Here is a 26,172-nt window from a genome sequence, read left to right as displayed (position 1 = left end):
GGCACTTACCAATTCTAGTCTGATATTTATTTTATTTTGTCCACATATAACATCTATATATTATTGGCTAAAATAAACTAAGAGGTATTAATGCTGTTGTGACTAACATTTTATTTCAAATTAAATACAAAACGCATGCCACTTTAAAAGATACATTAAGAGTAACAAACTTTTCATTTTTTTTTCATTTCATTTTAGGAAAACACCAGTTTTTCTAAAGTACAAGATTAAGCTACAATTTATGTTAAAACTGTGGTTAAACTCCTTGTCACAAATGGCTACATAAACATAGATCAACAAAACTCAGGCTGAGTACTTTAAAAGGGACCCCTCAGATACTATTTGTTTATCCCAGATGGCAGTCACCCAAAATCTTCTCAGTATGATCCTGGGAGTTTTCATCACTGGCTTAAAAAAATTAGACTCAACTGGAAAACAGAGACTTGAAAATACAATTAAAGTTAAAAAAAAAAAAAAAAAACTAGCCACAGCACACGATTTTCATCTTTTCATTTTGAGCAAATAGAGAAACTTGACTAATGATGTTATTTCAACACTGATGTTGGGATATAATTAGATGATTTCAAAATTAGAAACAGGTGTGTCAGCATGGATGAATGAGCAGAATGTAGAACAATTCCTTCTTAATGTCATTCTACATAATAGATTCCTTCATGGCTACTTTTGATGAACATTATGTTCAATCATATAGTAAACATAATTCCATCTGAATTGTGTATCTTGAAAGAGCCACATAATTGAGATCTTAATTCCTACATATTGGAATAAAAGCTCACAGTTTATTTTAATTTAATCTGGGTGTAAAAATTACCCATCCATTTTGGTATTTCAGGTATATTAATTATGAAATAGTCAAACTAAAGTAATTAGAAAAGCCATCAAAATGGTGATGCCAGAGTCACTGAATCATAATGCTTTTATATTAATGTGAAATTAACTTTTAAAGGGAACATGCTTGAGACAACATGAACTGAAAATAAATCTAGTGATGAATTTAACACACATTGTTTAAGCCTGACTACATATGGGTGTGTGTTTATATATATCCATAAACAAAATACTATGCTTTTTGTTAATGTTCCTCTCCTGAATAGTACTGTTTCTGTTACTTATAACTTAGTTATGTAAAGTGTTCTGATCTACTATGTTGGCTGTGGGTGTAGGGTATATAGTAAGAAAAGAAATAGCACTATTAGGGTATTTCTTCATACATCAGATGTAAAGTTTACAATTTTATTTCCATCTATGATGAAAAACTAATTTGTTGTTCAAGAAGTCATTAACTTCTAGGAGTTCTCTAACTCTCTAACTTCTCAAAAATATACACAAGTAACCCCATTAATGTTCTTGAACACTGCATGTATTTGGAGTAGTGGTATTATCTTAAGATATTGGATTATCTTATCCTACTCCATAATAAATTTTCCTTCCTTAAGATATTGGATTATGTTATCCTACTCCATAATAAATTTTGGTAAAAATAGTGTAACTAAGCTTCTCTTTGAGTCTGCTATTTTCTATGCAGAGTTTTCCTGCAAAATCTCAACTGTGTTTATGACTCATCTATCTCTTCTATACCAAAGACCTCTAAATCTCAATCTGTAATTAAGACCTTTCCCTAAGTCCACATTTCAACCACCTACTGGACATAAATACCTGCATAACCCACAGGTGCTTTCCAATCAGTATGTCAAAACTATACACTTTCTTCTCACACTCTCACTTCTGTAGCCGTAATTTGCTCTTCCTCCTGAACTCCTGACTTCTATTAGTAATACCTCCATCCAGTCTCCTGAGCTAGAGACCTAGGCCATATTGAACAGGCCCCCTTTTGATTACCTCATATGTACAACCCAGGATGAAATCTTATATGACTGTTTTAAAAATGTTCTATTGAATATCCTATTTACTGGGCTACACATCCAGCTAGGTGCTGGGGATATATCATCAGATAAAATAGACTGGATCCCTGCCCTCAAGGGGACCTACAGAGGTATGGGAGGGGAGAGAAACTAGGGAAGAGGAAGAAATGAAAACTATAGGATATAATAAGTTCAGAGAGTGAGAACCATTAATAATGAAAGAAAATAGGGTGATGTAAAAAATAATTGGAGATGGGTGTCCAAGAGGGAAAGCATTTCTGAGAAAAGTATATAAGCCAACAAGCTAAAAATGATAGAAAAGAGGCAGTCATATGAACATATGAACATACAGGGGAAGTGTGTATGTGAAAATTGCACAGAAATCCATCCTACACTTGATTATGAAACATTCTTCATACCCAAAGATCTCTATGATCCCCGAGATTTCGTTACATAATATCACGTTAAATATTCACATAGCTTAGACTAGAGTTTGCCTTACAACAAAACATTTAAACACCCATTTTTGCTACTGAACTGAGTATTCTCACTTCCCCCCTTCAGATGTGCTAAGAGTGTTCCCTGGGAGTAGAATCACTATGAAGTTAGTTAGCTTCCTTGCTTTCCAGCTGCTAGGATTTGGTCAAGGGGAAGCCTAGGCAGGATTCAGAGGTGGAGAGATGGGAGTGCCTGGGGTTTTCATCCCCCAGCAGCCTCTCCTGCCCTGTCGTGCTCTGCTGCAGCTGTCTTCATCCTCTGCTGAACCTGGATCCTAGCAACCAGCCCCTCTGCCAGGGCTTCGGTTCCTATCTGGTTCTGCTAAGAGTTCCCTTCCATTCCTCCTCCAGGTTTCTCTCACTTGATAGTGTTGCTTCGCCTCTTCTTCTGCATTTCCTTAGGCCATCCCACACCCACGTAAATAGTCCCGCTGTTAAACAGTCTTCAATATTCTTTCGGAGGCACCTGGGTGGCTCAGTCCATTAAGCCGTCTGCCTTCTGCTCAGGTCATGATCTCAGGGTCCTGGGATCAAGCCCTGCTTGGGGCTCCCTGCTCAGCGGGGAGTCTGCTTCTCCCTCTCCCTCCTGCTCCCCCTGCTTGTGCACTCTCTCTCTCTCTGTCAAATAAATAAATAAATAAACAAACAAATAAATAAACAAACAAACAAATAAATAAATAAATAAAATCTTTAGAAAAAATATTCTTTCGAATATGCTTTATGTGCCCTGCTGTGTCCCAGAATGACATAGTGGTATTCGTTATTGAGCCAACCAGTGAGCAATGAATACACTGTCTTACCTAATTTGTATTTCCTTGTTATTAATTTTTTTTTTCTTTGCTGCTGTTTGTATTCCAAGCCACTATTTCTAATTGGCTAGTATTCTAAGCCACTAACAGTAATTTTCCCCAAATTCTCAAACACAAATATAAAACCCCTTAGAACATTTTCCATATTATCAAATCCATCCATTGTCTCATCAGTTCTGTATTTCTCCTGGACACTTCTCTCCTGGAATTCTATCTTCTTATTCTAATCTGGAAAGATTCTTCTCCAAGGCTTCCTCCATAACATCACTCCAGATATTCTTCCAACCTCCTCTCCCCCTTCTATTTTGGGTCTCCTCTTCTTAGATTCAGTGACTTCTTCCTTGGTTTATGTTATTGTTTCAGTGGAGAATATTTTCCAATAACTTTCTGAGAAAGATTATTAGAAGATACATACCAGAAAATTATTTTAAATTACTTTTACCCTTATATTTGATTGATAATTTTGCTGGATATAGAATTGTCTGTAGAATTTTCCAGGTTTTACTCCCATATATTTTAGTGTTGAGGACAGTTTTTGCTGGGTGATGTCCTTTGGCTTTCTAATTTTTTATATGTGACATTTTTTTTCTCCCTCCCCGAGTATTTAAGATTTTCTCTTCATCTTGTGTGTTCTGAAAATTTCATGGTAATGTGACTGACTCAGATCTTTGTTTGTGTTTACTGTCCTGATAACTTTATGGGCTTTTGTTCTGGTGATGCGTGTTATTTCGTTCTGAAAGGTTTGTGGTTTTTTTTTTTTTAATAATTTCTTCATATTTTCTCTTTCTATTGACTCTAATTAGCCAGATGTTGTCCCTCCTAGACTGATCCTCCTTTTAAAAAAACTTTCTCTTTAATTTTCCATTCTGTGTCTAATTTTTAAAAATTTCTGCATAATTTCCCAAATGACCTTCCAATCCTATGACAGATGTTGGCAAGGACGTGGAGAAAGGGGAACCCTCTTACACTGTTGGTGGGAATGCAAGGTGGTGCAGCCACTCTGGAAAACAGTATGGAGATTCTTCAAAAAGATGAAAATAGAGCTACCCTACGACCCAGCAATTACACTACTGGGTATTTACCCCATAGATACAAACGTAGTGATCCGAAGGGGTACGTGCACCCCGATGTTTATAGCAGCAATGTCCACAATAGCCAAACTGTGGAAAGAACCAAAATGTCCATCTACAGATGAATGGATAAAGAAGATGTGGTATATATATATATACACACACATACATACATACAATGGAATATTATGCAGCCATCAAAATGAAATCTTGCCATTTGCAACAACATGGATGGAACTAGAGGGTATTATGCCAAGCGAAATAAGTCAATCAGAGAAAGACAAGTATCATATGAACTCACTGATATGAGGAATTTGAGAAATAAGATGGAGGATCATAGGGGAAGGGAGGGAAAAATGAAACAAGATGAAACCAGAGAGGGAGACAAACCAAAAGAGACTCTTAATCTCAGGAAACAAACTGAGGGTTGCTGGAGTGGAGGGGGGTGAGAGGGATGGGGTGGCTCGGTGATGGACATTGGGGAGGGCATGTACTATGGTGAGTGCTGTGAATTGTGTAAGACTGATGAATCACAGAACTGTACCCCTGAAACAAATACATTATATGTTAATAAAAAAATTTAAAAAAATGATCTTCCAATCCTTCAAACAATTTTGACTATCATATATATTTTTTCATGTTCCAAGAGTTTGATTTTGTTTATTGTTCTTTTTCATGTATTCATTTCTTATTTCAAGGAAAAACCTTTTTAAAAAATCTGAGAATTTGGGTTATGTTTTGCTTCAAAATTTTCTTCTGTTCTTTGCTTTGCTTCTGAAATTTGAGTGCCAGGATTCATAGTTCTCTTCCTCTCTGGATCCTCAATTTTTGAGAGAAGATTTCTCATTTTTTGAATGGAAGAAATTTTTAGGCTATCTCCATTCTTGGAGCTAAAATGTGAAAAGGCCTTTAGCAGAGATACAGAGCCTTCAGATTGAAGAATTTATTCTGCCCATTTTCAGTATATTGTTCCTGCGATTATACCTGGCTTGCCGGGGCTCAGAGCCTTTTGCCTTTATTTCTCTGCAGGATAAACCTCTCATCTCCTCCTTGGGGGATCAGAGTAAGAGATTCCATGGTAATACAGAATTGGGGAGGGGACCAAGGGTCTAATAACTTCTCAGGTCTACTGAGCCAATTCTTCTATTTTCATATTCATGCTTCTCCACTTTCTGTAATACCTGGTGCCCTTAATTCTCAGACTTTCATGGTCTACACGGATTGAATGGCTTCTTATTGGTATCTCCCTGCTATCATTTGCATGTCAGATTTCCATTTTCCTTTTCTGAATCCTCCCCATTCTGTATCTCCTTGTAGGACTAACTTCTTTATATTCCACTTACAATTATTTTAGTGGGGTTTTGGAAGGAAGCAGAGATAAAGGCAAGGATTTACTTTGCCATGACAAAAGACCTGTATACTTTCAAACTAATATATATAAGACTACAGGCAGGAAAACTTCAGGATGTAATGCAATATGTTTAGGATTTGGATAGCTACATTAAGTATATCTTTTAATCTCAGATTCTTGTCATTTGAAATGGTTTGAATACATCAGATGGCAAACTATCTGAAAGTTTTGTTTAATAGAAAAGGAAAATTTAAAATATGTGAGTAGAAAGATCACACTGTCTCTATTGTAAGGGCAATATAAGTCATTAAAGTTGACAAATATTTTAAAACTGGTTAAAAATGGCAAGAAACAACTCATGCTAAATTTACCTCATTTTCCTTGTGAAAAAAAAAAAAAAAAACCAAAAACTTAAAAATGCAGATCATGATTTTCTAGACACAGAACAAAACACGTGACAAGATAAAGCAGGGTGTGCTGAAAGAGAGCACCATGAGGATGGTTCACATCTAACAGAATGACCGCATCCAAAGACAGGTGAATGGATTAGAGCAGCTGGAAAAGAGGTTTTTAGAAGGCATGCCACAGAGTTGTGCTCTTAGCCTGTGCCATTCAAAGTTTAAACTGAGACACGTCAGTGTATTGATAGAATACTGAACAACTTGGGTGATAACAAGAAACAGGATGCAGGATGGGAAGGAGGACAAAGAGTAAACAATATGCAAAGTTAACAGCAACAGGATTTGAATAACTTCATTACAGGCTGATATTTTATACAGTGAACTCAACAGGGCTGAAAGTAGACCTTAAACTTAAGTCCAAAATATTATCTCTACACATAAAGTGAGGAGGCAATGTTGTAACATTAGCATCTCTGAAACAATGTACAGTTATAAGTACCTTAAAACATTTGTGAAAATATTTGCTGAGGGCACACAATGTGCAAGACACTGCAGTTGTAATAAGTGATACAGAATGAATGCCCGCTTCCCATGAACTTACACAGGAGCAGGGGAAACAGATAATACTTAAGAATTACTGATTATAATTGACTGAAGTATAACAAAAGAGAACAATTAATATTAGAATGCATATGACAGGGGATCTAATGTATGGATGAATTAGACAAAAATTATCTAATGCCATCTTAAGTTGCATTGATAAAAGTCTATAAATCCTAGAATGCTGAGCTGCCTGCATTTAATTATTCCTTGAATAAAGAATGACACTAAAGAGAGAGAGAGAGGAGGAGGAGAGCTAAATATATTACCAGCTAACACTTACAGAGCATTGACTATATTCCAGGAACTGTCATATTGACTGTCATATTATCTTAATCCACATGACATCCCAATGAATTATATATTATTAAACTTTCATTTTACATACTGGAAAAACAGAGACACAAAGGTTTCTAAGTGACTTATCCAAGTTCACACAGCTGTAAGTATTGAAACTGAGGTCTAAACTCAGGCACTCTTGACTCCAGAGTTTGCGGGCTTACCCAATGCACTATGCTGAGCAAGTCAGACCTTCGTGATGGCCACACTGTGAGCCAGGATAGACTGAACCTGTCCAGGCAAGAAAAACCAGGCTGCTGGAAGATCTCAAAACTTTAGAATGAACTTAAAGGAACTGGGGATGTTTCACCAGAAGAGACAAAGAGTAATATTCATTTGTTCCTTCACAGGGAATGATCTTTATCAGGCTTAAGCTGTCAAATACTGATCGGAGCTCTTTCACAGCTGGTAGAAAAGTCATATCCAAAGCAGATCGTACCCAGTGTTCCACAGGATAAGTTAATGTTAGGCAATTAAGACACAAAGGGCAAAAAAGAAATATGGCTAGCGCTATCATTTTAATATTCCATGCTTATCTATTTAAATGTGAAACAATGTGACAGCAGAATTGAGAAATTTTTCAAATAAAAAATATTCTATTATCGGGGCACCTGGGTGGCTCAGTTGGCTAAGCATCTGCCTTCGGCTCAGGTCATGATCCCAGGGTCCTGGGATTGAGCCCTGCATGGGGCTCCCTGCTCGGTGGGGAACCTGCTTCTCCCTCTCCCTCTGCTGCTCCCCCTCCTTGTGCTCTCTCTCTCTCAAATATATAAAATTAAAAAAAAATTTTTAAATTTTATTTTCATCTGTTTACTTAATAAACAATACTTACTCTGATGAACACTAAATATGATTTTTTTTTGGTATGCCTCATACTAAATATATTTTTAGGTATATCTTCAGATGTTTATAGGCAAAAATTCAAACTTGGGTTTTTTCATCTTTTAAAATTTGTAACTGCCCTCAACTATAGCTTCAAGGACAAACGACATTTAGTTATTAAGGAAGGGGCGTTTTAATTCTAAAATAGCCTTTAAAATAAAATTAAGCAAAGTGAAAAATAATGGAACCGCACAAGGCTATTTCATCATGAATTCAGCATTATCTTCACTTCAAAATTTCCCTTCGATGGGATTTGCTGTTTGTTTTAACCCAGGCACTGTGCAGGAGGCTGGATTTGCTGATAAGCAGTTTTTTCATTTCAGTGCAAAATCAGCAAGGTGATTAATACTTTTAATTTCCAGAAGCCTAAATAATGCAAATGAACTACAACTTTCTTTCCTCCCCCTTCTCCCTCCTTTGTGGGCCTTTCCTGGCAAAGGGAAGATAGGATAGAGTCCTGTGTGTAAAGGAGTGAAGAGCTGGTAAGAACATCCCCTTTCCTGTCAGTGGCTCATCCAGAGTTGCAGTCAAATGCTGGCCCAGCCCTCAGCCCGTTTGTCTCCAAGTGTGTTTGGATGAACAGAGGTGCACAGTTCTACCTGCCCTGTGGAAGCCATCTAAATAGGGTCATATTAATCTTTGTACAGCTTTTTGAGGACTGTAGAATAAAACGCTGTATAGGTGTTTAATACCACCACCACCTAAAGAACAAGATGATCATCTCAAACTCTGTAGAAGGGCTAATTAAAAATGAGGGCTTTGGGGCGCCTGGGTGGCTCAGTTGGTTGGGCGGCTGGCTTCGGCTCAGGTCATGATCCCAGGGTCCTGGGATTGGGCCCCGCATCGGGCTCCCTGCTCGGCAGGGAGCCTGCTTCTCCCTTTCCCTCTGCCTGCTGCTCTGCCTACTTGTGCTATCTCTCTGTCAAATAAATAAATTAAAAAAATAATAATAATAAAAAAATAAAAATAAAAATGAGGGCTTCATTCTAAGATGTGTGTCTTTTGGGGCTTGCTTAACGAAGGCTGTTAAGCCTCCTTCCATGGCTTTAAAATGCTTCATGAGCTATGGGCTTTCAAGATGCTTTATCCCAGGAATCCTTCATTTTAAATGAATTAATTTAGTTGTTTTTCTGCTTTATAAATGTCTTTTAATTCTAGCTTAAGGACTCTGGCCCCATTTTTTTTTTTTTTAACTAAACATGTCTTTGCTATGACCAAACATAAATAATGTGTTTACCTATTTGGGGACCCAGAGGCTTATTTTCCCTCTGAATTTACCAGGAACAACAGGCAACTCAGTTCAAAAGGAATACTGATAGATTCATTTCGGGTGGAAAAAGAAAATCTGCCCAGTTGTTTCTCCTTCATGTTTTGTAGCAAGCAAGGTTGTTGGTTCCAAGTAGCTCACAGAAATCACACAGCTAGTTAGAATTTTAAAAAGGAAGTAAACTTTAATTCAGTGGTTGGTTAAGAACAAGGTTCATAATTCAGCTTGAGTTGAATATATACATCTATATTCGTACATTCTTGCTGATATATATTCATATGTCCTTCATGTATTCTTACTGATATAGGTATTATTTCTAAATACAGCAAGTATCACCTCAAGGGCAAAACCATGCTAAAATATGGAAAGAGAGAAGAATCAAATCTAAATAGCTTTCTCATTCTATTCTTTTAATAATATTTTCTATTCTACTATCAAAATGTGGAAAGGAGTTAGTATTTGCGTATTCATATAAGTTGGAATGGGTAGAACATCTACAGGCTATCTTATTTCTCATCCTAATTCTTTTGTTCAGAGGTTTAGCAAAGCTTTCATTTTTGAAGCCAAAATGCTGGCAGATCTATTCAGATGATAAAAGACTCAGCTATTATGAGGTAAATCAAAAGTCTTGATATGCTATAGGTGGTACTCTCAACTGCTTCTAAGCACCCAGCGAAGTAAGTAAATGAGAGAAGGGGTCTGACTATAGGACAATGAGAAGTTGTGGACGGTGGTAGATTCCAGAGCACATGCCCCCCTGAAAAGGGTTCAAATGCAAACATTTGCCAGCAACATTTAGGCCAAATAAACACTTCCATGGTCTCCTCCCATTTGCCATCCTCCTATATACTTTCGAGATATATATATATATATATATATATATATATATAATCTTGAGATATATATATATATCTTGAGATATATATATATTTACTGTATTGAGAAATTATTCAATTCATTTTAATTTAATTTTATTTTTTTTAGAATACTGAAGCAGTGTTTCCTGACCTGTTGAAGCAAGTCATGAGTTAACAATGCAGGGCTCTACTGAATTATTCCTGGAAATACCTATTAGACCTAATCAGTTGTCAAGATGAATTGGGCCCTGTGGCCACAGCCAGAACTCAGCTCCAGGTTCCCTATCTGTGCCTCACGGACTGAGGCTTTCGAGCTACCTGATACAACAGCATCCATTGCATTTACTTCATGTCTGACGTCCGAAGAACATGGGACCCTGATGTGTCACAAAGACAGAGACCAGATCCTTTCCTCCTCCTGAGGGGGTTGCTCAGGAAGGGATTAAGGGAAGATATTTGAGGCCAGGCAGCCCTGATGTTTATCCCCTCAGTGCTGTGCAGGGGTGAATGTGGGCTGGGGTGTGCTTGCCTTTGTACAAAGATACACACAACTTTTCAGAACCTGTCTTGAGTGGGCATTTCTATAATTAATAAATCACTGTCAAATTTTCTATGGTGCTTTCAACATTCAGAAAAGAGCAACGAGGTAAATAAGAAACAAAAGATGGCGCTATATATATATACGTATATATATATATATATGTTAATTTTAGTTTAATGTTTTAGAACAGAATGTATACATTTAAAGCTTGGTCAGCACTCTACAGCTAATGAATGGACAGTACTTTTTAAGAGACAGCTCATTAATAATTGGTTTCCTCCTAATCATTAAGAAGCCCTTATTACTAGTCTAATTATAGATGGCCTTGATTAGGGGAAATGTACACGGTATATACGCATGAATCACTGGGTTCTCGAACAGCTTTGTCTCTAAAGCAGAAAAACAATGTAAATCTACACAGTATTCCCATCTTATACTTAACAATTATTACAACTAAGCAAAATGTACTTATATCAGTGGGCAGTAAGAGTTACGTTTTACCCTGATTCTTTTAAGGCTGAAAACCCCTTCCTCTGGCCATAGTCTGAACTGAAAATGAATAAATAAATACAAAGCATTGAGCTGCAGCATTTAAAAAAATGCTTAGGAAAAATACAAAATTTAATATTTTTAAAGAAAGATTATCTGGATGTGGGGACATGAGGTATATAAAGTACTTTTATTGTTTTGACAGTAGCAACCTAACAGAGTATATATATTTGCTACATTCATGAGAGAGCAAAGCATCTATCAATAAGCAATAGGGCTATATTCACCTTTCTTTTGAATTTTATTTCAAATGTTTATCCTTTCCATACCTATCACTGATTTAAGATTTTTAGCATTTCTTCATATTTTGATACAAAATTTTATTTTGTATAAGAGTTTACTATATTTATACTATGTAGGAGAGAGAGAGAGGGAATCTGGGCCAATCTCCTGATAATAAAACTCATGTAATTTAAAAAAAAAACAAGCAAATAAATGGAAATATTAGCCCTACCTTACATCTTTAAATAAGTAAAACCCAAAGATAATTTGTAATTTTTTTCCCATTTAAATAGAACTGGGGATAGTAATATATTTCCATTTATAGGTGTACTTTAAGTTCTATGCCTTCAATAGTTCTGTTGGTTAATTCTTCTTAGGTATAATACCACCTAATAGACATACACACATTCTTCAAAAAATGCAAAAATTGGAGTTAATCCATGTTGCAGGTTGAATTTGCTAACACAAAGGAATCAGCACTTGATTTGGAAAATTTTATAGACAGCGTGCTTTGAAGAAAGGGTATGGCTGGGCCACCCTATGCTAAAGATTTTAAGTGTGACTTCTAAGTCCAATCAACCATGTCAGGAGAGGCTAGGGATAGAAACGAGGTTATCTAGGAAGGGTGTGTGAAGAACCGTTACGTCAAATAATGTGGATCACCTCAACAACCACGGAAGACTGACAAATGTATTAAAAATGTTATGCTGGCAGAGAAATTGCAAGCTTGAAATGGGATAGAACGAAAGAAGAAGGATTTGTAGGGCAAAGGAAAGAGGCAGAGACCTGAGAGAGAGGGAGGAGCTGATGAAGCCAGCTTACCAGATGTCCCTGGGCTATGAGAGCAGGGAGCCTGGGGCTGCTGCCTGGCTGGGCAGGGAGGACAGAGCATTGCACCAAAGATGGCTATTCTCAGGCCCTGAAATATAATGGAATTTACCCTGCTGGGTTTGGACTTACTCAGGATCTGTGATCCCTTTTTCCTTTCCTATCCCTCCTTCTTGGGATGGGAATGGCTATCCTACGCCTGTCCCATCATTGTATTTTGGGAACATCTAACTTGTTTTCCAGGTTTCCCAAGTCTGCCGGAGGAGAGGAATTTTGCCCCAAGATGGACCATACTCAGAGTTTCACCCATACCAGATTTAGAAGACTTGAGACTTGTTGAGTTCATTATATTTAGGGGAGATTTGGGATTTAGGATGGATCCTGGAATGGGTTAAGACATCTGATGAAGTTGGGATGGGCGACTGCATTTTGCAAGTGGAAAAGACATGAATTTCGGGAGGAGGGCAGGGGGTGGACTGTTACAGGTTGAATTGTGCCCCTCAAAAACATATGTTTAGGGGCGCCTGGGTGGCTCAGTCGGTTAAATCTCTGCCTTCGGCTCAGGTCATGATCCCAGGGTCCTGGGATCCAGCCCCACATCAGGCTCCCTGCTCAGCAGGGGGTCTGCTTCTCCCTCTCCCGCTGCCTTCCACTCCCTCTGCTTGTGCTTGCTCTCTGTCAAATAAATAAAATCTTTTAAAAAAAACAAAACAACATATGTTGAATCCTAACCCCTGATACCTGCAAATGTGACCTTATTTGGAAATCGGGTCTTTGCAGGTATAATCCAGTTGAGACTAGACTGAAGTAGGATGGGACCTGATCCAATATGACTGATGTCTTCATGAGAAAATAAGAGATGCAGACACAGAGGAAAGATGCCCCTACGAAGATGGAGACAGTGATTGCTACCACAAGCCAGGGGATGCCTGGGGTTACCAGAAGCTGGAAGAGGAAAGGAAGGATCCTCCTCTAGATGCTTTGGAGGGAATGTGGCCCTTGCAGTACCTTGATTTTGAACATCCAGCCTCCAGAGATGTGAGAAAATAAATTTCTCTTGATTTAAGCCACTGAGTTAGTAGTACTTTGAGATGGCAATCCTAGGAAACTAACACAGCCCACTCTAGTGAATATTGTTTTTCTTTGGCTTGTCAGCATTTATCTTCTCCCCCTCCCCCTTTTAGTAACTGCTTCTGATTTTTGCTCTCCCGCTCTTACTCCATGTGCTTTGCAGAGCTGACTGCGCCCATGGATCCAAAACTGAACATGCAACCTATGCATTATTCTGTTCTCTGGGCCTCAGCACGTGCTTCAGGGATGCATGTGTAACCCAATCACAGTCCATGGGAAGACGGAAAACTGGACCTCCTGCTGCCATATTGCTACCATGAGGAATAACTTGTCCAAGAATAGAAACAAAGATGGGGCAGAGATCTCAGGGAGATCCTATTTATCTATAAGATAGTCAACCCCATATAAAGCTGACCCTATTGCTAGAATTTTTAGTTGCCTGAGCTTATCAATTCCCTTTGCTCAAACCATCCCTAACTACATTTTCTAACACTTTCAAGTAAGACATTTCTGGGTGTTCGATCTCCCAACTGGCACTCTCCTCCTTCATTTGCTTTCAATAGTCACTGAATGCCAGGTCCCTCTCTCTTGGGTCACTTCTAACCTTAAAAATAAAGTTAAGCTTTTGGTCTGATGTTTTACCAAATACTTAATGAATGAAATACTTTGACAATTCCTAATTCAAGTTATTTCTGAGGAGAAAAAAGTTCATCAGGTTTCCTCATCTCTGAACGTGGACTGCTTGGATACTTTCATATCTAGTACCTAGTCTTGCAGGCGAGAGCAGACAAATGTCGCTTAACTTTTCCCCAGGGGAGTAATACAGAAGAGTCTCTCTTCATATATATATGGATTCAAATGTATGTACATTTGGATTACATATATCTTTAATTTTTGTGCCATTGAGGTGAATATATTTTATGCTTTTAAATACATTTTAAAAGTTGGTTCATTACAGTAAAAAGCTATATTTTAATGTCTACATATTCTGTGTCCAAACAAATTGTGCTTCCAAGCTTTTTTGGAAAACTCCCCCAATTTCCAACCTGATTCATAACAGAGACAAAATGCAATTTTGACTCTAACTCTTCAATTTAGTTTATATTCTTTTTAGCTTCTTGTATATGCATTATTTTGTAACTTCTGAAATGCTGGTTTGAAATTACTATAGAGTCAATATATTATATTCATTTTTTCAAGCTTTACGCAAAACCATATTATTTTCTTTTTGCCAATAGCATTGCTTATATTTTTTCGGGTCAAAACATTGAGTGAACAAAATGCAATTATTCAATTCCTCCTAAAGGTGGAAATACACATTGACTGAGAAAGAGAAAAAAGCACTCTCATGTTTATGGTTATACTAAATTTTTATGATCTTTTTATGATGCCTACTCTATAACTACATAAGGCCATTGTTTGGAAAATATTTAGAAATTTTTTAGGTCATGGTTTAGAATATGCAGGTTCTCTATTTTTTTTTTTTTTTAAAGATTTTATTTATTTATTTGACAGAGAGAGACACAGTGAGAGAGGGAACACAAGCAGGGGGAGTGGGAGAGGGAGAAGCAGGCTCCCCGCAGAGCAGGGAGCCCGATGCAGGACTCGATCCCAGGACCCTGGGATCATGACCTGAGCTGAAGGCAGTCGCTTAACCAACTGAGCCACCCAGGCGCCCTTAGAATATGCAGGTTCTCTATTGATCATACATAGGATTAGGATTTTTATTCTTTTTTGTTTTAGGCAGAATCATCCAAGATTATCATAGACTTTACTTATCGTTGGAATAAATATCCTTTTTTTGCTGAAAGTTAGGTAGTTATCAATAGTTTATCTGAGTGTTTCGAGATTATGCATGAACAATTATAACTATTTATAAAATACGATCGTCTAATGATATACAACTTAACGTTATTAAGACTTCAGTTTTAGAAAGACATGTCCATGTTAATGCCAACTCTAGCCTACTAAACCAAAAGTAACATTTTCAAAACTCAAATGGGTACCCCACTAAATAATCCCAGAGCCTTTTTTTTAACATGTTAACAGACACCCTCTTCTTTATGTAGATATATTTATATATGTTTACATCTTTCATATATAACCTTAAGTGGCTATCTTTCGTGGATAAGACAAAGATGAAGGGGTGCATGCATACATTTGTGAGTCATCAAAGAGTAATTAAGGACAAAAATGTGCTGAGTATGGATACAGCATACAGAGCTTAAAAAAAAAAAAAAGAGCTACATCCAGTTTAGCATCTAAACATTTCTTTTGTTAGCAACACTTTAAAATACCTTCTCCCCAAGGAACAATACCCTAGATACATGGGATCTACTTATGGTGGATGGTGTTGCAAATCACCCCAAGGCCTGTGGTTGTCATTGCCTTTACATATGGACTTCTTATGAAATGAGTACTTAAAAATTAGATAAACAGCAAATAAAGGAGAAAGATGGCCACCGCTAAGGAGTGATAAACATCCTCGTATATTGTTTTAATGTGGTCCATTTAGGGCGGGACTTCCTCCAGAGCCTACAACAGCACTCCTAGCAGGCTGCTCTATTCAGCCTGCTGCTATGACAACTATCCAGAGGCAAATGTCAGGTCAGCTCCCAGCATCTGTGTCTTGCTATAATTGCTTTGTCAGAAACCTCCTAGCTGCCTTCTTTTTCTCACTGAACAAGTAAAAGCAACAGTGCCCAAAGACTAAACGTTGAGACATTCTTCACCCTCTCCCCAGCTTACATGCTTGGTAAAAAAATTTCAAAAGTATTTTTATTTTCCCCATTTGGTGCTAAAACTACGTGTGCTGGGCTGTCAGTCAGCATTTTAGACTGTAGTATTAAATCTAATGATTACTGCTCTGACTACCTATTACCATTCTCAGGCCTGAGCATCCCTACTGTGTTAGAAGGCATCTCCTTAAAAGGCTCTTTCCTTCCCTAAAACCGAACTTTTTGCCATGCTACATCAAGCCACATATGGATATTTATTTAGTGCATAACCTCATCCCAGTATATTAGTAGGTATATCTTTGAGGCTCAAAATGATGAAAAGCCAAAGCTGTTTTAATCCTACAGAGTGATCTGTAATTGTACAGTCAATATTCCAAAAGACACCTGGAGGCCATTGTGAGCGATGTTAGCCGAGTATGTATCAAGCAGTGCGGTATGTCGGGCTGAGAGTTGTTACTACAGAGAGAAAAGGACTCATTTGGTGGGCTGATTTGATCCAGCAGGTGCTCCTTAAACAGACGCACTTTGAGATGGAGACAAATAAGCGCAGGATTGGAACTGGAGAGGACGAGCAGACTGGGCAAAGACAAGTGGGTGGAAAGATTTAGGGTGTGTTTAGAGGATGATGAGTCCTGCTTTACTTTCACAGACCTCCAAATCCTCAAAATCTCATGTAGCTAAAAAGAAAACAGGAGTAACAATGAGGGGGCTGCACTTCTTTGTGCCATTTTGAGTCACGAATAATAGTAATGATGTATGTACCTCACTAAGGTGTGGGGAAAAATTAAATGAGAAAATTTGTGTGAATTCGACACGAAGGGATAAGAGAACACACAAACATGAGTACAATTATGTGTGATGTTATTCCTATATATGTCCTGGCTTATCTCCCACATAGAGTGGGGCTGAGAGTTGGCATGTTAAAGAACTTGGAATTTAAACCTGAATCTGGATATTTGAAATGGTTTCAACAAATGTTCTTAGAAGAAAAATTATCAAAGAGTAGTTTAAGAAAGTGATGTAAAAAGCTACAGAAAAGATTCCATATTTTAAAAACCTCAGATGCAGATCCTTTAGAAAGAATTAAAGAAAATACACTAATAACTGGGCAGTTCCCTAGAAAGGAAATGTTCCTCACATACATGGAGACTGTACAAAGCTTGACAGCTTCATTGGACTTCTGAAACTTGCTTCATAGGCAATCATAAATGAGAGAAAAATGAAATTGAATTAAACTAATGTGACCTTCTGAGTTCCCCACCTAAAGTTGTATTCAAATTCTTGCATGTTATGAATGTATGATGGCATTAAAAGCTGAAATTTATGAAGCATTCTGATTTTCATTACTCAGAACATTACCCTGAAATAAAAAAGGAGCTAAACTCTTTGTACTATATTGGTCTTTTTTTTCTTTTTAAAGAGAAATTCCACTTCTAGAGAAATATGGAAAAATCACTGAAGAAAGGAAGGTGGAAGAGACGAAGAAAATCTAAAAATTAATTTTTCCAGGCCTGCTTCTTTTATAAAATAAATTTATTGCACTAAGTGGTCTGCAAGGTTCCCTGGAGCTCTAACTTTTTAAAATGAGTCTAATATGTCCCCTAATAAAAATGAAAATTTAATAACTTGAAAAAGAGGCTCTTCTTCTGTAAAGTTTTATATTAGCAATCCCCAAGTATACTGACTGTGTAAATGCCACACAGGTGTATTTAAAATATCCCATTGCTTCTCATTCTCTGGACTCTTTGTTTCCTTTTTTTTTAGTAAACAAAAGTGAGAGCCCCCCCCCCTTTTTTTTAAGATTTTTATTTATTTATTTGACAGAGAGAGAGACAGTGAAAGAGAGAACACAAGCTGGGGGAGTGGGAGAAGGAGAAGCAGGCTTCCCGCTGAGCAGGGAGCCGGATGCGGGGCTTGATCCCAGGAGCCTGGATCATGACCTGAGCCACCCAGGCACCCCTGGACTCTTTGTTTTCTAAAGTTTGAATGAAAGCCTACCTTCTGCCTCTAACTTCTCAGGTTCCCTCACCTGAAATTAATTAATCATGGAGCATAAATAACCAATAGGAAAGATGCTGGCATAGGAAAAAGCTTTAATTGCTGTTTTTTGATGCAAATCACAATGCCTTTGGGATTCAGATAAACTTTTCACTTACATCTACCTATTTTATTACTTAAGTTTATAGTTACAGCTATGATCTTTTTGTACATTTGCTCTCTGCCCTCTTTCCAGAACTCAGAACAAGGACTTCTATTAAATCGCACTTAAATGTTCCTAGAAGACTTGGGAGAAGACAAAACACAAACCTCAGATGTGAAAAAGGTGACCGTTTGTGCCATGTGCTGGAGTTTTTGTTTGTTTGTTTGTTTTTTAAGATTTTCATTCATTTATTTCACAGAGCGAGGGAGAGAATGCATAAGCAGGGGGAACAGCAGAGAGAAAGGGAGAAGCACTGAGCCCTATGACGAGGGGCTCCATCCCAGGACCTTGGGATCATGACCTGAGCAGAAGGCAGACATTTAACTGAGCCACCCAGGCGCCCCCATGGGTTGGAGTTCTCTGCGTGTCCTTGAGTATCAGGACCAGACTGCGCTCTTATGTTTCCTTATGTATCAAAATGAGCACCAAAACCAAGAAAAATAAAAACATGGAATGTTACTAGAGAAGTGATTTAATGAGAAGTTTGATCTTAATGTAGGAAGATCACTGGGCTTTCAACCTAATTGTATCATTTAAAGTGTTATCTTGATCTTATTTGTGTTCAAGGCAAAACATTAAAAAAAGAACTTAGAAAGAAATGGGACTTGGTTTTTGATCTATATAAACATCATTTTCTTCCTCATGAAAGATCGTGGGTAAGGGCTCTTAGAAAATATGTTTGCATAAACTCCTAAAAACAGTGAGAGGTAGTCCTTCATATATCCCATCAACAGGGTGTAAATGAGAACAAATACAGACATGTCCTAGAGATATCTAGAAGCCATTGGGTTGTTGAAGCAAATAATAATAATTTAAAATGCTGACAAGGTAAAGAACACTGGTAGCCCAGGACAGATGGGGCTTCTTCCTGAGGGTGAGAAATTTATGAGATTGATCCATTTGAGCAAAACGGATCAATAAAGATCAACTTAGCTGGCAAGCCTATCAGAAATCCAGGCTCCTTTCACCATTATGAGAAAGAGGTCAATTACCAAGAAAGCAGGTTGACCTGCCTTGGGGGTTTTCTCTAAGACCGACTTTATAGGATCGCCTGTTAAATCACCTGTTCTGTGGTACCTATGTTTGGAGCTGAGGCTCTGATATCAGAACTGCCCATCCTTAGTGAAGATTCGTAACTAAATCCATGGTTAAATTTATGATCAGAAGACTTTTGTCATGAAATGAAGATGCACTGAAAGTTTAGAATGAAATGAAATGAAAGAGAAATAAATGAAATGAGAAACAAAAGTAAAATCAGTTTTAATGATTTAATATTTAGCCACCCAAAATACTCAGCTCTGCAGAAACCCCACTTTCCCAAAGTGCTGAGTTACTGAGAGAAAAACGTGGTTCTTGAGGCCACTGGTCTCACTGTATTTACCACATGAGTCATGTCAAACATCGTAAATCTCTTTAGGAAGCGTAGTCCAGTTTGTCAAGTTACTACGTTATCTAATTTCTAATAAATTTGTAACTATGGCTAAATTTCACCAATACACACAATATTGTTGTTTCAGGGTAAATAGTGGGTTTTAAAGTGGTTAAAGAGAAAAGACAAGACAAAGAATGAATAGATTATGAGAAATAAATTATAAAAATGAATACATTTGGCATAAGCCGAATGTCAGACTTTTCATTTATCTACTAAGCCTAAAAATAATCCATTTTAAAATAAATATTAACATAAATGCTGTATTCATGGAGAGCTCAGTAAACCATATGTTCCTCTGACTTTGGCACCAAAAAATGTATAAACATATTATGTGAATTTCTCTGTCTGAATTCAAACCACCTACTCATACCCTGACATTGATCCAGAAACTAATAACATCCTAAGCCAAAGATGTACCTAAAAACTTAAAAAGAAATCATTTCTATAAGAATGTGGGAGGGGCGCCTGGGTGGCTCAGTTGGTTAAGCGACTGCCTTCGGCTCAGGTCATGATCCTGGAGTCCCGGGATCGAGTCCCGCATCGGGCTCCCTGCTCGGCAGGGAGTCTGCTTCTCCCTCTGACCCTCCTCCCTCTCATGCTCTCTGTCTCTCATTCTCTCTGTCTCAAATAAATACAATCTTAAAAAAAAAAAAAAAAAAAAAAAGAATGTGGGAGAATGCTCAATGAAGCCAGAAAATCAACCCCATAGATAGCACCCAAAAGGAATAAAGGTTTTTCAGCTTGATATTCCCCAGGCATAGAAGAAGGAAACCATTTGATCTACATGCTTCAGAGTATTATGAGGGGCCAACAAAATGATGTTCTATGCATCACTACACAGATATAAACTGATACACCATTATATAAGGAAAGCATATACACCAAGGAAAAATTTTATACAGAAGTAACCATATTCTCAATTTAAGTTTTAAAAAAATAAAATCATGGATGAAAACGGTAATGTCAGTTTTTTGAGACATCATAAAAAGATAGAAAAAGATTAAAAGACTTTTAAGACAGAATAATAATCTTTGTATATAATTCCATAAGCTAAAACTATAGAAAAACATTAAGCTTCAATTCCTAATTAGCTGAGCTAATGTGGTACGGAGGAGTTGGCATTCCCGAGACTGTCGTGTTTAACTCAGAAATGCCCTGTAACCATACGATTCTTTAGTAGCAGATTCATCTTCATAATCACTTTTTGGCATAGGCTCAGCTTTACATTTCACCTCATTTAAATAGAAAGTTTGAGGGGCTCTTGGGTGGCTCAGTTGTTAAGCGTATGCCTTCGGCTCAGGTCATGATCCCAGGGTCCTGGGATCAAGCCCTGCATCGGGCTCCCTGCTCAGCGGGAGGCCTGCTTCTCCCTCTTCCACTCCCCCTGCTTGTGTTCCCGCTCTCGCTGTGTCTCTCTCTGTCAAATAAATAAATAAAATCTTTACACAAAAATAAATAGCAAGTTTGAAATGACAGGTAGTAAGGAGAGTAATTCCTTGCTGAATCAGGACCTCACATTTGCCTCAGTGTCTCCTCAACACTTCCTTGTCCATAGGCTTCTGAAGCCTCCTAAAAATAAAACATTTCACTCTCCTTCTCACTCCTCTCTGGCATGTGTTTAAAGTCCAAATAACACCATAGAAAGCACCTACACAATCTAGTTTAAACTTTCATGTCCAATCCTTTCTCTTTCTAGGTCTTCCCCACAATCTTGGTTCCCTCACAGGAGACTGCAGTTTTGAATACTCAAGCAGCTTTCATGTGTGGGAATGCTCTATATGTCTGGAATATCATCCTCTAGCTTTTTTGTTTGTCAAAATCTCCTTTATTTCCCAAGGTCCAAATCTAATAGTGCCTCCTCTGGGAAGCCCTCTTGGGTTCCCTAGGCAGAATTAAGAGCACTGTCCCCTGGCTCTCACAACAATCTGATCACACCCTTATAATTTCCATGCTAAAATTAGCATTTACCATGCTAATTTCACTTATCTTTAATGGCATGTGAGTTTCTTGAGGAAAAATATTATGTTTTATCCATCTGTAAAGTGAGAATGATGATACTAGCTCAGCAGTGATATTGCCACAAAGAAAGTCATATATGCAAAGAACCAAGTAAATCCAGCACTTAGTAGTAAAGAGAGGTTCCCCTCTCCTTACTTGTTTCATGGCCTCTATATGTAGCAAAATATCTTCCATATGATGAATAGTTGCTAAATAAGCAAACCACTTTAGGGCTCATTTACAAGTAATTTTCTACTATTAATCATGTTCTTTGCTGACAGAGATAAATTAAATATTTAAGGAACGAACCAGAGAAGTTAAAAAAAAATCATGGAAAAAGTTTTAAACTTTTAATATCCATTAAGAAAGATATCTTGCAAAAACTCAAGTTGGAATTAATTCATATTCAAAGCCCAGCCACATTAACTAATGCTGAAAGAATGCAAACTCATAAAGCAATTATTTTGCTCACAAAATATCAACAGAATTCAGGTCAAGTATTCTTCCCCACAGAGCAAATAAAAATTCCGGGAAAACTATTTTAACCCTGTTTCTCAAATATTATATAATGTGTACAATAATCTCAAACTTTTGAAATGGAATGGTAAAAATGCATTTTAATTATCCATAAGGGATATTTTATGTAACTGTAAAACACTTTATTTTGGTATATACCTTTACTTTGCTTAGTTTTCATACATATAAAGCTTCTATATTTTTACAGAAATAAAATGGAACATAAAATATTTCCGTATTTTTATTATTTTAAAATGTGATTATACATATTCCCAGAGTCTGTTCTGGTCTAAAAGAAGTATGATGGTAGCTTTGCAGTAGTAAGAATGTTTGTAATCAAGTTTCTCAGCTTTGCGCAGGGGCAGTATTGTAGTCGATGAGGTTTATCCGAGGCGTGATTATTACTAATTGTAATCAAGTTTCTCTGGATTGGTTTACTAATTGGTCTATTCTTTGGTGCTCATGAATTTAAGGTCATGGTTGATATCCACTGTGTTAGCTATTTCCCATATAGGAAAAACTCTATTCCTTTAGAATATGATAACTTACTACACATTGCCTGGCATTTTAGAGATGATGTGAGTAGGCAGATAGTTCAGTGGATACCCATCAGAGAAAGAGAAGAGCTGCCAAGTCATGCCCTCCAATGGTGAGCATGCAAACAGCGTATTTACGGATGAGGAAAACTGATGAAACATGCATTTCTGAAGACCACAGAGCCTTATCCTTTTGGGGTATTTTATTTGTAGCAAAGTGTTGGATCTTGTGGCATCCCTATTATAAATATCTAACATAATGGAGACTTCAAAATTAGAAAGAATAGAAATGCAATTCTGGGAGAGATTTTAAAATAGTTGAATGATGAATACAAAATGGAACTGTACTTCAAGAATAAAACTGGAATTAGAATTCACATGTGGCTTAGTTTCCTGACCAAGGGCGTAATTGATATGGCCATTGATATTTAATTGCCTCATCCTTGCAAAGACATAAAATTAAATCAAAGGACCCGGTTAAGTTATTTTTATCTGATACCATGCAATTTTTATTTCTAGGTTCTAGTGAATATAAAAACAAAAAGTAAAAGGAAGGAGAAAAGGATGGATGGAAAATTCATTTAATATGATAAATGCAGAGCCTATGGAAAATGTGTGGTTTTTGAAACTCAAAGTCAGTCTCTGCAAGTGGGAGTAACAGAGTTATGAGTTCACTATCAAGGAATGGATCTGAGAATTTATGATTCCCATTCTTATTCAAATCCTAGTCTGTCCATAGCAGTGCTTCTTGATGAGAGTGCTACCAACCACTCACAGGGGACATTTGGAAAACACATAGCAGGTGACACAGGCGTGAAGTCGGTGGGGGACCAGTTTACTGGAAGCTCTGACATGCTCCAGGCAATCTCAAATCACTAAGCACTGTCTTTGTTCCCATGTCAATTTTAAAAAGTCCTGCTGGATATTTTTTAGGCGAAAGCCTATATATAGTTATCTGAGCCTAAAAGTTTACTTTAGGTATAAACACAAAGCGTTTATGCATGCTTTTAAATATAAATTGAATTATTTCAGGTGTAGTGCTACTGTGTAAATCAAGGCAATGCCGTACTATATATATCGTTTGGAACTTTACCGATAGTTTTTCACCATTTGGAAAGTACCTGTCACCGAACACGGTGAGCTGCCACCACACACATAGATCAGATGAGCTGTAGCTGCTCTGGTTGCTTTAGTGATTTCACATGGAACACGTGATCTTAAAAAGCAGGAGAATTGGAACAACTCTGCACCCTTGCGAGAAGTTACCTCGCCAAAGCCGCGGTTTCCCCACTTCATTAAAAGCCATGCTGACATATAATGAGCTTGCAAAACACCTCACACACTAGTGCATCCATAAATACTTCTGATGCTGTTGTTAATATTAATATTATTATCAATGAGGAAAATAAGGTGCCATATGGTGAGATGACCTGGGGAGTTTATTCTGTCTAAATAGCCTTTTTTTTTTTTTTTTTTTAAGATTTTATTTATTTGACAGAGAGAAACACAGCGAGAGCAGGAACACAAGCAGGGGCAGAGGGAGACGGAGAAGCAGGCATCCTGCGGAGCAGGGCGCCCGAAGCAGGGCTCGATTCCAGGACCCTGGGATCATGACCTGAGCGGAAGCCAGACGCTTAACGACTGAGCCACCCAGGCACCCCCTGCCTAAGTAGCTTTAAATTAGACACGCTACAACAGAAATACGATGTCATCCAAGAACTACCCTCTATGGTACTTTGTGCTTCTTATATAGTATATTTTCTCCTTTGGATGCAAGGGCCGTGCTGAAACATAGGTTGAAAGATTCAAAGATGTCAGGTTTTCCGTAAAATATTCCATAAAAGAAAGAAAAATTAGGGTGCCTGGGTGGCTCAGTTGGTTAAGCGACTGCCTTCGGCTCAGGTCATGATCCTGGAGTCCTGGGATGGAGTCCTGGGATCGAGTCCTGCATCGGGCTCCCTGCTCAGCGAGGAGCCTGCTTCTCCCTCTGACCCTCCCCCCTCTCATGTACTCTCTCTCATTCTCGCTCTCTCAAATGAATAAATAAATCTTTAAAAAAAAAAAAAGAAAGAAAAATTATGGGAGTAGAACAGAAGTTGAAGATGATTGAGAATGGGAGCCCCGGGGGTGTGGGCCGGAAGGGCACAGAGAGAGGTTTCACGCCACATCTCAGTTACGGTTTCAATTTAAGCATAAAATCCTATTGAAAAATATTGTTTTCAGTTGTGCCCTTGTTAAAGCTTGTAAGTGGTAATCAAAAGGACATACGACTGTACAGAATGAAATATGATAGAAAAGCCGCCTGTTTTGAAAATTTTCTCTAGTTTTCAAAAACATCCTTGACAAAATACAAAGTCTGTATGAAAATCGCCACCATACTTACACAGCTCTATTTTCAACTTTTGTATCTACATTTACATTTAATAATATGCCCACTCATTGGTACCCTAACAGGACATCGGAAGAATCATGAAGAGATGCAGTCTGCAGGGCATTCACCACTGCTAAAGAAAACAGAGCACCGGGAACTCTGGGCTTACTGAATATTTTTAGGTCCTGCCTGGTGGTTTCATGCTAGTTTACTAGCAGTGACTTTCTTTTTTAACTTTGCAAAACACCAGTTTTCAGTATTTTTTTCCCTTAATTTCTCGCCTGTTATTATGTCACAAGGAACTAACAAGCCATTTCTCCTTCTCCCTTCTCTGTTCTTTTCGATAAAGAGGTCGCATCGCAGCCTACCATTGATTTCCCATCTGTCCCAGTCACCGCAAGAAGTGTCATCTCGCACTGGTACTGAGCTGTCCTTCATGAGGGCTGTATCTGTCACACAGATGCCGGGGAAGCCCTTGACCCCTGGCTCTATGTGATCCCCAGTACAGCACTACAAACTAACTTAACTCAAAGAACTGGGGATAGAGAGAAGAAACCCAAGAAACACATCATTCAGAAACTCCCTAAGTTTATCAGTCAGCAAGCCAGGAATAAAAGATATGGCATCCCTGAAACACAGCAAAAAATACACACCAGTGGGAAACAAATCACCAGCAAATAACTGGTTCTCATCTCTCACTTTCTGCTTTGGTCTCTCCATTTAGATGAATTGTAACCAAGAGCACTGAAAACTCTTTTTAAGGAAAGAGGAATGAAATAAAGATAGAGAAAAAGATAATCTTTTAATTCAAGCTCTGTCATAGAAAAGTGAAGTCTAACTTTGCCCATTTTTTTTTTGAATTGTCAGAGCGAGGAGGAATTTCCCAAACACCATAAAAATTCCAGATTTTCATGTTAAAAGAAATGTTGACTGTATTTGATAATGCACTAAGGGTTGACCTCAGTTTTGTGAAATCTGATTCCTGATAAACAGGAGGCTCCTGTCCTTGCCACTGGCTTGCTCCAGGGCTCAGGCTGCATAATAACAAGGCCCCTCTGGACTGTGGTTCAAGGTGGGCATATGAAATAAAGTATTTAACACATCCATAATAACTTTCATGTCCATAGCTCAAACAGCTTTATAAAATCCAATTAATTCATCAAGCTTCATAAAGTCTGAAGGACATACATAATTATCGCTCTACATGTGGTCAA

General features: G+C 37.8%; 1 protein-coding gene and 1 pseudogene across 8 annotated transcripts in view; one reads left to right on the top strand and one right to left on the bottom strand.

The window, feature by feature from the left end:
- The window catches only part of NOL4 (nucleolar protein 4), a 420,442-nt gene that overhangs the window by 66,957 nt on the left and 327,313 nt on the right, over window positions 1–26,172 (bottom strand). The gene's annotated exons all lie outside the window — the stretch shown is intronic.
- LOC123853372 (U4 spliceosomal RNA) lies at window positions 22,399–22,523 on the top strand (annotated as a pseudogene).

This window comes from Mirounga angustirostris, unplaced genomic scaffold (genome assembly GCF_029215605.1).
Source record: "Mirounga angustirostris isolate CCGP_5_RB_7025 unplaced genomic scaffold, mMirAng1.0.hap1 SCAF_14, whole genome shotgun sequence".
Taxonomy (NCBI): Eukaryota; Metazoa; Chordata; class Mammalia; order Carnivora; family Phocidae; genus Mirounga; species Mirounga angustirostris.
The sequence above is the reverse complement of the archived record's forward strand: the minus strand, read 5'-3'. Positions and strand labels throughout refer to the sequence as shown.